Below are 15,844 nucleotides of genomic sequence, written 5' to 3'. Positions count from 1 at the left end.
GAGTCCTCTGGCTTTGTGAGGGAGCCATTATTAGGCTAGTTTGCCCACACTTGCGCCCCCGGATTGACAACTCTATTACGCAGTTGAATTTTATGGCGTAGCGCCTACTCGAGCTCCTTTCCTCCACACAGAGACGTGCATATTCCAGGACTATGGATCTTCAACTAATATGCTTTTTGAAGCTGTGTTTTGTTTGAAATTATCACAGTGCATGTAAACCAGCAGTACTGATGAGTTATGACGTCCCATTGACCGGAAGTCATAGAACACTCGAGTGCACTCTTGATTATGAGACAGTAATGCGCTATAATGCGGTTGAGTGAATTCGGATTAGGTATCCAGAGTCCTGTCATGAGAGAAGCAGAGGACCAAAATAGGCGGAAGGAAGTCTTGGTCGCTCAGAAGATCACTGAATTTCAAGGTGGTTACGATCCTCAGCCACGAGGGAACGACCAAGAAGAGACATTCATTTCGAAAAAATCTTTTTATTAGAATTTAAATCATTCTGTAGGTACCTTGACTTCAATTATTATAATGTTGGTAGGTAGCCATTTCCTGACGGAAATCAGATATAGTAGTTATTAGCAAAGATGTTACTTTTAATCCCAGTATGTTCATTTTTTACAAAGTTTTTATTAGGTCGTATTCTTGTTTGTCTATTACATTTTTTTTCTTGTTTGTCTCTTGTAATCTTGCAATCGATTTTTAACGAACTTCCCGACTAACTAGACATTTGTAACTTTTATAATATATCAGAACACGGTGTCAATGCATTCTGTTAATACTTTTTTCAGCCATCTTTTAGCAGAATTGAATTCATTTTCAGTTAATTCTGCTTTGTATGGAAAATTATTTCGGAAAATCGTAAAAAGTACAACGCTATTATTGGTTTCTAAGAGGGTCTTAGCAACTAAATTATTAATATAAACGTGCGTTACTATGGAAATCAATATGAAACGACAAAATGACATTTTAGTATTCTATATTTATTCAGTATTTCTATCAAGTATAAAAAAAAGTATTTATTAATATATAGAATTGTTAAGTTTATATGATTCAACAGAAAATTTAAAAACGTGGTGTATAAAAAGTTCTTTTTATCTTGTAATTATTATAATTTTATTAATTGCATATTAATTTTTAATGAGAGACATTATGAGATGACTAAAATACAGCATTCCCCAAGTTGTCATTCAAGGAAAGATCAATGGGAAGCGTAGCAGAGGACGGCGCCGCATTTAGTGGCTTAAGAACCTCCGTGATTGGTACGAGTGCAGCTCCTGCAAATGTTCCGGGTAGCAGACGACAAAGACAAGATCGCCTTGATGGTGACCGAACTCCGCTAGGGGATGGCACAATAAGAAGAAGAATAATATGTTTCTGATGTTTTTCTAAATTATTTATTAATAATTCGTTTATTGTCGTGACCCTTTTCCTAGTGGCATCTGCCAACGCCACTGTCTCCCAAGGTGGGCTTAGCAAAGTTATCCTTTGCAAGAGGGGCCGTTTAAAATAGAAATCGGATTCTAAGTGGGTATTGATTTGCGCGCGCCAGAAGAAGAAGACGAAGAAGACGAAGAGGTTAAAGCTCTCTCCCGTTCGCCTCTGTGATCGGAATGAAAACTAAATTAGCTACACTTACTGTTACTGATTCCGACTGGCTTTTTCTCTGATCGGAAATGAAAACTAAATTATATTCTTATTACCGCCCCTTCGACTATTTTCTTCGTTGGGGATTCTTTATTGAATCACAAGTGCTGGAAATTAGACGATGGCATGATTCTTCCAAAGCGTTTTTAAAGAAATGCGTAAGTTTTAAATTAAACTATTTTTATGCAATGATTAATAATTACTATGTAATATTTAAGAATGTAGGATTCGACTTCAGAAACATACATATTATAAGGAAAGGTATTATTTTGAAAAAAAAATGTGTACCTTATCGCCCAGAGGGTTGGAGCGAACCTTTTTTTCAGTTGCTCCGCTTCGGGACCTAATACTTGCCCCAGGGTCTGTTCCACTCTGGGTAAAAAGTTTTAATAGGTATTATGCAATTGATAATGAATTTAAAAAATAATCGGTTATTACGATCAAGGATATAGCGAGATCTCGGATATAATGAGGAAATATTCGTTGACATTTTAGCTTATGATTTATGCTCGGATAAACCGGGCTAAAATATCGTCAAAAATTTTCTTAAAACTGTTAATGCGTCGATCGTTTAAAAACATTTCGACCCTAAGCAATAAAATCCGACTGGACAGGATGCCGCCGGGATCGCATTACTTTTATGACAGTTAAGTTATGATAGTTAAGTGTCTAAGTACCTACCTAATTGATGTTTTCGCCGACAGTATTGAAAAAGTATCCACGCATATAGCTGAAAGAAGTAAAAAATCTAAGGTTTGTGAAGTCAGTAAGTACCTACCAGCGTTTTTTTGTAGTTTATGAATGCCATGCTTATTTCGGGGATTTTTACGATGGTTTTCAGATTTTTTATTTTCGACTTTTTGTGTTATGTGACAGCTCCTTTAAAAATGCCTATTCTCTGATATAACGAGTAACGCTTATAACGAGCAAATTCAGTCAGTCCCATCTTCCTCGTGATAACCAAGTTCGACTGTAGTTTTAAAACAGGGCTTATTATTCGCCATTTTCATTATTAAAAAGTGAGGTTATATATCTCTCGGTAGTGTTGCTGTATTTCAAATAATTCCAGTTTTGTAGTGTCAAATATAATATTTTCATTGAATTTTAGGACGAAAATTTAATGATAATAAAAAAACATCCTGAGCAGTGGAGCACTACAAATTTTTGGTACTCCGGCTTCACTTCCTGTCCGCTCCAACTCTCTAGAAAAATATAGTCCTGGCCTCTGGTTTTTTTTATCCTGTAAGATTTTCATTTCAAGATCACATTGACTGCTGACTAGAAGATTACTTTTTAATTACCACATTTAAATACCATGCTAATTATATCGAATGGTGTGAAATAGCGTCCTTAATGAAGAAATTGAATGACTACCTGAAAAACATTCCTTATGATTGTATATTATTACGTATTAAGCAATCATCAGTGGCGAGGGGTGTATTAGGCTGTTAAGATTCGACATAGACAGTGCACACTAAACTTTGTCAGTCATATTTATTTGTTTTCGTTTTAGGTACTATTAATACAATTTGTAGACGGTGCTGGCTAGTTTTTAAAATTAAATTACAGCCTGCCTAAACGAAACCATAATAATTTAGGTATGCTATGGGCGATACGACAAAAATAGTGGATACTTTTTCAGTCATACTTATTTGTTTTCGTTGAATTAAGAATACATAGTACAGTTGGTGTCCGTTAGTTTTTTTTTTAAATTCTTTGAGCCATGCGTAAACCAAACCATAATTGATAAAAAAAATGCTACTCAATTATAAAATATATAAAATGAAGTAAGTTTTAAATATTTTATTAATTAACTATTAATCTTGACCTCGAATCTTCTATGATCTATCTATGGTATGGTTTAGACTTTAGACAGAGTTTAATTGAATTTTAAAAATTAACAATCACTATCTACACATTCTAGTCTTAGTTGAATGAAAACAAATGCGTTTGACTGACAAAGTTTAGTACCTATGCACGATTTATATCTGAACTTAACAGCCTATGTTCACCTTTCGCCACTGACAATCATGGCGTTTTGCGTGAAGGCTCCAGACTTCGATATATTTATAACATTTTTTAATGGAACCTTTTTTATTCACAATAAAAAATTAAACAGATAATGTTTTTTATAATATATTTATTTCTTGATATCTTTTATCGTTAAAACAATCCAATTTAAAAAAAAATCTAATCAATAATTTTGTTGGTTAATTACTTGTAGTCTTCCATTTTGTATTTTGACTCTGAAAGGAGAAAGAGCCGCGTGATCGTGAAAGTCTCCAATGTTATATTGTATTATTTATTACCTTCCATAAAAGATTTTTTAGAAAAGACATTTTATAAAATATAGACTATTATTATACTGTCTAATATTTTATAAATTATTCTTCATGTCAAAGAAATATTTTGGTAGTCTAATACAGGCATTAGTGAGTGTTGACTGATTGCGTTGTGGTGACATCAATATTGATTGAGCGGTTATGCAAATTATGTATTGTATGTGTGTGTTTTTTGCGTTTCAAGGTAAGTCCAATTTGACACCTCACAGGAAAGTGACAAATTTTCTCAAGTTTGCTTTGCGAATGAAATCATCTTTGTCACTTGATTTGCATAATTATTATTAATTTAGGAAAAGGTTTATAATTTTGTAACCACCATTTTTTACTTTTAAGATATCATATTAGATTTGCATAATATACATATTGCTAACAATGCTAACCCATGGCTATTTCAATAGGTTGAAAAATGATAATTTTTTTTTTGTACTACGTACCTATCTTTGACAGCAATTCAAGGACGGTTTAATGTGGTTGACTTTATATATATATATAATATTTGACGTGGACCCTCAACACGAGAGATGTCCAAAGGCTAAGAGTCGCACAGCGAGGCATGGAGAGGTGTATGTTGGGCATCACGCGAAAGGACCGTAAGAGAAACGAATGGGTTAGGAAGCAGACAGGAGTACGCGATGTAATAGACGTTGCGAAACAGCTGAAATAGAGATGGTTGGGACACATTGCTCGCCGAAAGGACGGCCGCTGGACAAATGCCGTCTTCTAGTGGTACCCAAGGGGCACGAAACGGCCACAGGGTCGCCCTAAAAGCCGCTGGATTGACGAACTGGTAAAGTTCGGCGGAAATACGTGGCAGCGAACGACACAGGACCGAGAGAGTTGGAAGAAGCTTGGGGAGGCCTTCATCCAGCAGTGGATTGACCCCGGCTGATGATGATGATGATATATAATATTTATAACTAGTTAATTGAATTAGCATTTTAGATGGTAGAATTCTATTTTACAAAAATAATAATACAGTCTATATTATCAGTTTTGTTGTAGGACAAGGAAGGTACCTATATAATGTTAAGAAAAACCAGAAACATACGCGCGAGTGGGACTAGAACTCGTATATTCCACGTAATAGATTTTCACACGTGTACCTTCCTTCTTTCCTCGACGTTTCCACCGTGACCATTGGTGAGTGTGCTTCGTTCCTGAATATGTCAAAAGGCGAAACCTGAGTCGAAAAAAACGACTCAAATGAAATAGTACATCAATACTTAAATTTGAAATTAAAATTTTGGCAATAAGTATATATAATTTAATTTCCCAAAGGAAAATGCAACCGTTCTCGTAAAATATATAGGTAGTAACATACAGTAGCTGATTTTTGCTACTTAGCTAGTTCCTATATTAAAATGATATTATTTTCTTTCCCTTCTGTCCATGCTTCTTACCTGAGTCGGCAAAGTCGCATATTTATTGAACGCGAAGTTAATTAGGTGGTTTACCTGAGATTACCATGTTTCACCTAAAGATTCCATTCACATACAAATCAATCCCCTTCAAGCTCTATATTAACTGCATAATGAATACTAAAATTCTCACAGATTTTTCATACCATTAAGATCTTTTTCCGTGTCTATTTTGAGTTAAATAATGAATATTTCAATATGATTAATTTAAAGTAGTTTACGTAGAAGTGCCGGAATTATTACGTGTAAGGGAGTATATTATAGCAGCTTCCGCGTACAGATCCGCATTCAGCAAGGTGGGCATAATGGGAAAGCAGAATATATATTGCCCTTAAAAATTGGCGACGGGGGGCGCGGATTCTTTTCTCTCTCCGGGCGAATATTTTTTCATAACGCCAGCCGTTCATTACCGCGCCAAAAAATGTGCATAAGCTTGCAAGGTGTGGATGCCAGGCACGCCCAACTAGGGTCATACGCCAAAAGTTACATCAATTACTGTGATTATCTCCTAACTCTAATCTTCAAATAAAAAGGTAACTACTGAAATGGGTTTAACTGTTAATTATTGGCATAAAGCCAGTAGGTAAATATTATATTAACTTTTTTTTTACACGCTGATACATATACTTATGGCTTGCAATACCGGTATTCCAGTGTTTATCAATACCGAAATACCAGTTTTAAAAATTCGAAATACCGGAATTTTCGCTATTAAGAAACCACACTCGTTTACGTTTTGAAAATGAATTTAATGTTATTTTTGAGAATCTTCAATTCACTTTATAAGCCTGCTGAAACATCGCTAAGAAAATAATTCTGATATTGACATTTGCTATTACAAAACATCAATTTTAAATATGATGGAAGCTTTTTTTCAACAGGTTTCAGGCATTCAGAAACAGCAAAGCGACTTGTTAAAAAAACCTCTTAATGCTACGGTAACAGAACAGACACTGGCAACTTTGAAATGCAATTCCTGGATTTAAAAAATGATGAATTATGGAGCTCTAAATTTCAACGTCTCTGTGCTGATATGGACATATTGGAGAAAAACAAATATGAATATGGTTCACAGCACAAGTAGTCTACTTTGAAAGACATGGAGAATGAAGACATATAATTTTTAACATCTGGAGTATATCATAACATGATCAGTTGAAAAAACTAGCGTTTGCCGTTCTTTCCCTTTCCTGTTCTACATATTCATGCGAACAATCTTTTTCAAGCATGAACCTTATCAAGAATAAATTGATATGTCGTCTTATTGATGAAAACCTGGAGTCGTGCCTAAAATTAAAAACAACATACAAGCCTGACTTACCCAAACTTTTCAAGGAGATGGAAGGGAATTGTTCACATTAAGTGTTTGTCACGACTCAATTTTATGGATACCTTATTAACAATTTAATTTTTATCAATGTACTTACCTATTGTTTAATTAAGACTTAAAATTTTAATTAAAGTTTATTAAGTTAATAAGCAGCCTACCCACCTACATAATATAGATTAAGTTTAAGAAATTTGGCTCTTAAAAGTAATCGCAATCGTTGTAGGTACTGTTGATATTTGTCTCTCTTGACTGATAAGTTTGCTGACCGCTGCAGTAGGGTAATTCATCTCTCATTAATGTTGTGTTCCCTTATTATAGACTATCGATCTTAGAAGCTAAGGATAATGGTGTTGCCTTTACTAACTGCTACAGCTAACATACATGTTAACCTCGAGCGTTTGAAGACTTGACACGACGAAGAAAATTAAAGTCGATTGACAGCAGCATACATTAAAAAAACAAATTATGCTCCGAGTGATGATAATAATATGATATTTAGATCATAATACGAAAATCGTATTTTGTCTCCAATAATTATTGCTTACGTCTTGGAAAGTGAAACTGGACCCCTGCCCCCGGCTTGATCTCTCGGCTGGGGGCCTCACGTTGGAAGCACGCGGCGCACGGGCCCCACAATTTAAGCTTTTTTATAGGAAGTGTACGCAATTTAGTTAAATTTACGCAATTCAGCTGTCGTCGATTTGTTTCATCGCCTCCCCCCCCGACCCCCTCTTTTGCTCTACTACGCATGGTGGATGGACAATGCAAGCGAGCACCGTATAAAACACGTTTTAAATATTCATAAAAAGCAACATGCTTACACTAATAAATTTGTTATAGAATACGTGGACATATTGTATTTTGTTTCGAGAATGAATGTTGAAATAAAAAGCAGGTTGTTGGCTACATTGAACTAGATTGAATTTTCTATTCCAGTAATTCTGGATTAGTATTCTCGATCGTATGCAGTTCACCGTATCTCACTTCACCATGAAATGTTGTATCCGTATTGTATTAAAGACCGTCCAACCTCTTTGGATCGTATAGTACCTACTGACATAAAATTCATTTAATAAAACACGGTTCTCGTCGGTTTAAACACTTTACAGGAAGCCAGCAGCAAACAAATTATGAAAATAGCCGATATATTGGATTATTTGTTAGGTTTCCATTCTTGAATTCATGAATTTTGCCAAAATCAGCTATGAAGGATCATATTGAACCTGATAAATTTTGAGTCCGTATCCGTATAGTATCCGGTCATCTCTTTCCGATAGAAAGCTCACGGCGAACTATGCCACGGTGAAATTTGAATTCATGAATTTTGCCAAAATCAGCTATGAAGGATCATATTGAACCTGATAAAATTTGAGACCGTATCCGTATAGTATCCGGTCATCTCTTTCCGATAGAAAGCTCACGGCGAACTATGCCACGGTGAATTGTTTTACTTAAAATTTACATGTAACCATATTTGGTACATTAATAATACCCGTCATCATGCCCGTAGCACCTTTTTAAATTATTATTTTGTCAACACACATCTTAAATTTTCATTTAACAATTAATTGTAGTCAAATATTATATTGGGTAAAATATTCAATAGAGTTTGTAATCGACTCGTATTTTTTGGAAAATTGAATCAATCTGCGTTTCGTATTTATTTTGTCTTTGTATATATTATTATTATGACAGTTTGATGTATTATTATCTGAATGTCCATTCATTCCCATTCAAAAAACAAACAAGTAGATATATCATTAATGAAAAAATCAAGCGGGATTCAATATTTATTATCAAACCTCAATATTGATGTTTGCTTGAGTATGTACATCAGCGATTTCCAAACTGGGGCGCGCCTCCCTGGGGAGGCGCGGAGTGTTGCAAAGGGAGGCGCGAAATTTTCAACACAACTAATGTAGCCACAGGTTTGCAGTTTCCAAATGCATAGTTTATAAAACGGCCGCTAGTTATAAACTACACAAAAAACAGTCCTATAAAAGGTTGTTTGCAAACCTGTCTGAAAATATGGAGACTAATTTTATAATACCTCACTTCTATACTATTGTGGAGCGCGCTGACTATCTCGTGAAAAATTAAATAAAAGGGTCAAATCATAATGATAAAATTTGAGGCAAATTATTGTTTAGGAATGATAATTTTGTTAAACCTATTTGGTTGAAATTTAAAAAAAAAACTGAGTGAATAAATCAATGCAAAGACCACTAATGCATTCACTGGTTTAAAAAGACAACGTGAAGGCATTCATAAAAAATTGGAGCTTTGGAAATCAAAATTACAAAAAAAATATGTTCGCTATGTCTCCGCTTTTAAATGATTTCTACGCCAGATATATTGAAGTAAACAAAAATCTATTTCCTGAGTTCTTGGTTAATTTGCTAATGCACTTTTCACATTATTTTATTAATAGTAAAAAACGTCGCCTGCGGCGCTATTTGTTTCTAGACTATTAAATATTTTAAATATGTGGTTGAAAGATATTGGTCTCGGGACCCGCTTCAGGATGGTGATAGAATCCATTTGTCAATGAACGATAATGAATTTGGATTGACTACTATTGAAATTTATTGTACTAATAAACAAGCACATTCGTCGCATGAAAAACAAATTAATTTAAAAATTAATACAATACGTAGGTATAAGTAGGAAAACCTTGTTTTTTTTTCATTTTTTGTATTGTGTAGGTGCATTGTTGACTATTTAAAAAGGTGTCTGTATTATTTAATGAAATAAGGGGGGGGGGGGCGCAAGATTGGATTTTTTTAAAAGGGAGGCGTAGTAACATAAAGTTTGGAAACTACTGATGTACATACCGTATTATAGATTAGTGGAGAAATTATTGTTGGAGATCAGTGATTGATGATTTCCCCATTGAATTTCGTTATAGAAAATCTCGTTATTTCCGATTCAATTAACAATAAATAAATATTTTCAGAGATCCTCTTTTTCATTTATTCATGTAATTATTTCAGAAATACTGCTAGGTACATAATGTAGGAAACCATTATTAATGTGATTAATTATTATACATTATTGTTTGCCAGAATCGATGAGTTCCGTGGCCTCAGGCATTTCCTGATATTAGTAAATTGTTCAGTGGTTTCTGCTACGCTTAAAACCTATTTTATTAAAATTTATTTTGTTTGGTTTTCATATTTGATAGAAAACATCCATGCTATAAAATATATATGCAAATCTTTCCCCTTCAAAAATTAACTAAGGTAACTTTCGTAAAATCTGAGCTGGGAGAACAAGAACTCATTTACACATCCTAAAACAACAACCAAAAGACTGCTTCATAAAAACAAATCTTCCCCACCTAATCGGGCCTCCCCACATGATTTGATTTTTTAAAAATCTGTTTATCCCCTCTTTCCCTTGTATTTGCTACCGGTTCAACGTGGGATAGCTTTTTGATATGAAACGTAATCTACCTGCATAGGTATTTTGTTCAACCCCACTTTGTAGAATGAGTGACCCAAATAGAGTGGGAACAATAAATTGGGGCGGTTGTTGGCTGATAATGTTAAAAAAGTATTTTTTGACGCATACGTTTGTTCCAATTGAAACAAATGAATGTCAACCGTCCCTAGTAAGTAGGTATTTACTTACCTAGTTCACCCCGATACACCTCAGTGTTGGGGTAAAGGGCAAGGACAAAGTAATGCCACTTCCCTCGGTCCATCGCCACGTCTCGCACCTCCCGCCACATGAGACATGCACCGCGTAGATCACTTTTGTAGCACCGCTGCACTGTGAGGGAGGGTCGGAGTATCGCATTCTCTGGCGGCATCAGGAACACTTGTCTCAACCACGTGAAGCGTCTCTTCGTGATTACTTCAATTGCCGAGGACTGCATGCTGCAGCGTCCGCACGCGAACTCGAGTGTTTGTATCGCGGTCGCACCAATATACCCTGAGATTCGGTGGAGGCATCGATTCTCAGACATTTGAAGCCGGTAAGATGCCATATCTCACAGCCATGCAGGAGCACGCACCCATTGAACAAACGCCATTCGGTCCTCACTTGGCTACACTGTGTTGCCGTCTTTTTTATATCTATGATGTCAAGATAAATCCTTTCCACGCGGACGGTACACCAGTTGTACACTAATTAATTGGCCATTCAATATAATTGGCGTGTTATTTAAATGCGGTATTTAAATAGTAATTAAGTGCTCCGCGTCCAACAAGTGAAGTACCTATAGGTATACAATACGCCCACGGTGGCCGCGCGGCGTAAGCGTCATACTATAACGTCGTGGGTCCCAGGTTCGAATCCTGTGTACACATATTGTAAGTACACATATTGTTTTTCAATTTGTGTGTGTCAGGGTATGGACCTAATGGGTTGAGCAAGTGGCTGACATCCATTTCTCGTAAAAAAAAACTGTCAATACAAACCTCTACTCTGTGGAGGCCAATGACATTAATATGGACGAAGCATCTAGAAAATAAAATGACACTCACTTTGTGTCGGGTCTGCCGGATGGCGAAATTCATATTTTAATATCGGTATCCTACGCTCAAATGAACATTCTGCTTGCAAGCGGTCTGGCGACACCGCTGGGTCTGCCCATACAAAATTTCTGACTTCCAGGTTACGACTCTACCGTTATTATTGTGTTACAAAATGCCAATGTGCCTAGTTAAAAATTGTAAAAAAAAATCTACTAAACACTCCAAGAAAGATGGGATATCACTTTTCATGTGTTAGTATTATTTATTATTTATAAAATGCCATTTTAAGATAATGTTTATTCAATGCAATTGAATGACAGAAACCATTGGACAGTCGCCTGTGATGCGCTGGCTCACTTGCGTCTAATCTCCGAGAAGTCGTAAGTAACCGAGAATCTGTTTCTAACGCAATGAGTCATGACACTAATACGCCATTACAATAAAGGTTATATTACTATAAATTCTCGAAGCTTGTGCATAATGGAAATGGAAACGTCATATGGTCACGTGACATCTACCTATACATCTGTGAATGACTTTCATGCACAATTTCTCGTGCGCGCCGGTATGAAGTGAGTTGTCCATTTAATATGTCATTGGTGGAGGCCCATATGATCCTATTGGGATCGGACATGGTCGAAAGAAGAAAGAAATACAATATTATAGAAGTTTTTATTACTCACACAAAATAGAACAGGGAATTTGAGAAATTCCGTTTCAAATCAAAGTCGAGGGCCGAGGGGTTTTTTTGTAAATTTCGGAATTTATAGGTTCAGGGCTCGAAATGACCGGAGCGCATTGGGGCGCCGTTCCTGTTCGTGAAATCGGTTAAATTATCGCTCCGTCTCGTGGAAAAAATAATTTGACCGTCTGAGCTAGATAGGCCATATAATAGAAAATCTAACACTTATTTTTATGAAATACCATAAAAGTTGATAATTAATCAGTGAGGCCATCTTTTCAAAATGGAATTATAGTACAGAGCCCCCAAAATTATAGTATTTGGGGAAAAAATATAGTACGCGTTGTCATCTGTTTAAAATGTATGCATAGGTTTTTTGTTTCTCAGAAAAAAATAACGGAAAATTTGAGAAACTCCGAGGGCGTAATGCTCAATTCGTACTTACCACAAACTTACAGTAAAATTGGTAAATAGCCGAAATCCATCTGTTAACTATAGATTATAGAGATAAGGAATCCTTAACCATACACTACTTTTGTTATGAACTCGCCCCCTTGCCCCCCTTCTGTATTTCCATTTACCACTGACAGCTGCTGTCAAAATAAATTTACGTGTCTTTAAAACGGCCAATACACTCAAATTCATTTAACAATTGATCTCAATATGGGTATTGAACAACTATTAAATATCCGTGACATTTAATACGACATATTTTCCTTTACTTTCTTGATTCTGTACATGTCTTAATTTAGTAAAACCGATTATCGAATTGAAATGTCAGTGTCAATGAATTATGAATTAACTTTTCTTGTTCGGATTTAGATATTTATGTAATATTAAACCAATAGATAGGTAGTTAAAATATATAAGTACTTAGTTACCTACACACCAACGTGGTAATATTAGTTTTAATCACTCTATATAATTATTCATATTTGTAATAATTGTAAATGACAAAATCTGACATTTCAACGGCAAGTGTTACCGTATCGGGAAAAACATGGGTCAACAAATAACTTATATTATTCACTAATTGCGGAGACATTTAATCATTTTAGTTAAATATTAATTGTGTATTTATAGTTATTGAATTTATTTTGTATATTTTTCATATTTTTGTCATCGTTTAACAATTACAAAATAATTTACCTAAATTATGAAAAAGAGAATTTTTATATATGGTAATATTTTCAATAGAAAAACAGAACGAAGCTATTGCAGATTTGGTGGACCATAGACTATGAAAGGCTTTCTGGATAGTGTTTTGTTGTAATTTTGTTGTAATTATGACAGACGATTGAGCATCGCGCTCCGAGACCCCTTTTTATTTAGGTAGGTACCTGTTCCGACCAAAAATGCTTACCGAAGAATTCAAGAAATTTCCTTTTAAACCGGTCAAGGGTTTTTTTTTACGTTTTTCGAGCTATTTTTCTAAGTTCTCCAAATCTTCTTATATTGCGAAATATAATAGTACTTTGCACCAATTTATCGAATGGAAATACCGAAATTTTAGTATTTTTTCCGATATTCAAAATTGTAGTATTTTTGGCGTTTATACCTGTTATATCGTACATACGCTGACCAAAATTATAGTACAAATAAAACTATAATTATAGTACGGTTGGCAACACTGAACTATGTAAATATTATCTACAGAAAACTTTCGAGCGCTGGTTGTTTCTTGTCCCAAAAAAGTATACCGGCAAATCTGTTTCGTTTCGACCATTTTAAACATTTTTTTTTAATTGAAATTGAATCTGTAATGTAGGTAGGAGCATTTCCGAATTTCAAAATCTTTCTGGTTGCCAGTAAAGTTGGTACGCGGACTCTTAGTCGTGTGCTAATCGAACCGTTCTGAAAAAAATATCACCAACAGACACTGATGACAACCGTACTATAATTTTACGCCAAATATACTATATAATTTTAAAGAATTCAAGATGAAAAATGTTCCTGTACTATATATTTTTCAGAATACTATACTATATAGACATGCGTCGTTCTCGAACGAACGTATCTTTTAAAACTAATCTTTAGCCAGCGAACAAATCGGTCCCGAGTCACGTGGCGCTTATGTCGTTCGAGGCGAACGAGATTCGCGAGAGTGCGCGCGCAGTATAGGAAGAAACGTGGGTGCGAAGGATACGCTTCCCGGCGAACGGAATATATCGTTCGAGGCGAACGAGATTCGCGAGAGTGCGCGCGCAGTATAGGAAGAAACGTGGGTGCGAAGGATACGCTGCCCGGCGAACGGAATATATCGTTCGAGGCGAACGAGATTCGCGAGAGTGCGCGCGCAGTATAGGAAGAAACGTGGGTGCGAAGGATACGCTGCCCGGCGAACGGAATATATCGTTCGAGGCGAACGAGATTCGCGAGAGTGCGCGCGCAGTATAGGAAGAAACGTGGGTGCGAAGGATACGCTGCCCGGCGAACGGAATATGTCGTTCGAGGCGAACGAGATTCGCGAGAGTGCGCGCGCAGTATAGGAAGAAACGTGGGTGCGAAGGATACGCTGCCCGGCGAACGGAATATGTCGTTCGAGGCGAACGAGATTCGCGAGAGTGCGCGCGCAGTATTGGAAGAAACGTGTGGGGTTGCGACGAGATTCCGTAATTCGTACGCGCTAGTAGGTACTATACATTTTATTACAGCAACAAAAGACACAATTGACCTAATCTGTCCGAACAAATCACTATCCGTAATTAACCTATTCGGTCGGAGTCCTCATTAAGTGACTCATTTCCCATAGCTAATACTATAACTTTTACGCCTTTGTACTATATTATATCGGCTTTAGACCAAAATTACAGGTAGTGCGAGTGACAGCAGCGTAATATTTATTTTAGTAAAATATGCTTTTAGTAGTGCTCTATAGTGCCGAGTGCGCTTTGCTGGCGATCGCAAACGATGTAACTTTGAATTTTAGTTCCTGCCAGAGGCAGGATTCGAAAAATTGGTTATAGACTCATTTGAGTGCTCCCCTCCACGGAAATCTTTAGTAAAAGGCGAAAGATTTATACGTATTGAAGGGAAACCAGAGTACCGAAAATAGAAAATGCCGAAAAGTAATGACATCAAGTCGGCATTTCAGGTACGAATTCGTTGCTTTGCAGTACAGCCATCTATCGTCGAAATAATGTATTAAGAAAAATATTTTTGCTTTACAAGAAACAAAATATATTTTACATCGCTCTATTTTCATAATAACATTTTCTCTGAATTATACCCACGCTATTCATACTATCCATACAAATATTATTTTCCAAAAATAATTGATTTATAATAACAATAATATTCTGATTATCGGCATCGCGGCGCGCATTCTTTGTATGACTGTTAGCGAGGCTTCGAACCTGTTTTGTTTGTGACATCATTCTTTTATTATATCGATGATTATTATTTTATTTATCGATGATACGGAAAACATTGAACATTGTATTTGTATGTATACAATTGTTCAAAAGTTATATCAATACTATTTTCATTGTTCTGATATAATACATTTTTATGTATTTTGGTTTTCCGGCGAGAATGGAAAACATCACGTTTATCTGGGACTAGGCTTAATAATTCACCACATTACGTACCTACCGATATTGTGACTTTATTATCTCTATATTGTACCTATGTCTTGTTTGTTTATATTTATGTAGGTACCTGTCTGATTATAAATAATAATATTCTTCTACACTTTTGTTGATAAGACATACAATTTATTTTAGAATTTATTTATTTATGTTGTATTGAATAATATTTTTTAAATTCATCGTAGTTATCGTAACTTTTGACCCCCCTGCCAATTCCACGCTCTGGTGTATTCACAAGTCATTAATTTAATAAAACTATTTTTACATTTTTAAAAATAAAATTAATAACTTTTGCTATGACAACATAGTATAAATACTAATTATTGCGTATTGACCACCTCGTTTTGCACT

General features: G+C 35.5%; 1 non-coding gene across 1 annotated transcript; it reads right to left on the bottom strand.

Annotated features, from left to right (window-relative positions):
* Positions 1 to 14,832: 14,832 nt before the first annotated feature.
* LOC147070512 (U5 spliceosomal RNA) lies at positions 14,833 to 14,949 on the bottom strand. The gene has a single exon (XR_015071055.1). It is a non-coding gene; the product is annotated as a U5 spliceosomal RNA (small nuclear RNA).
* Positions 14,950 to 15,844: the final 895 nt, after the last annotated feature.

The sequence above is a fragment of the Rhyacophila brunnea genome, unplaced genomic scaffold (genome assembly GCF_057557595.1).
Source record: "Rhyacophila brunnea isolate RB1 unplaced genomic scaffold, BYU_Rbru_1.0 scaffold_22, whole genome shotgun sequence".
NCBI lineage: Eukaryota > Metazoa > Arthropoda > Insecta > Trichoptera > Rhyacophilidae > Rhyacophila > Rhyacophila brunnea.
The sequence above is the reverse complement of the archived record's forward strand: the minus strand, read 5'-3'. Positions and strand labels throughout refer to the sequence as shown.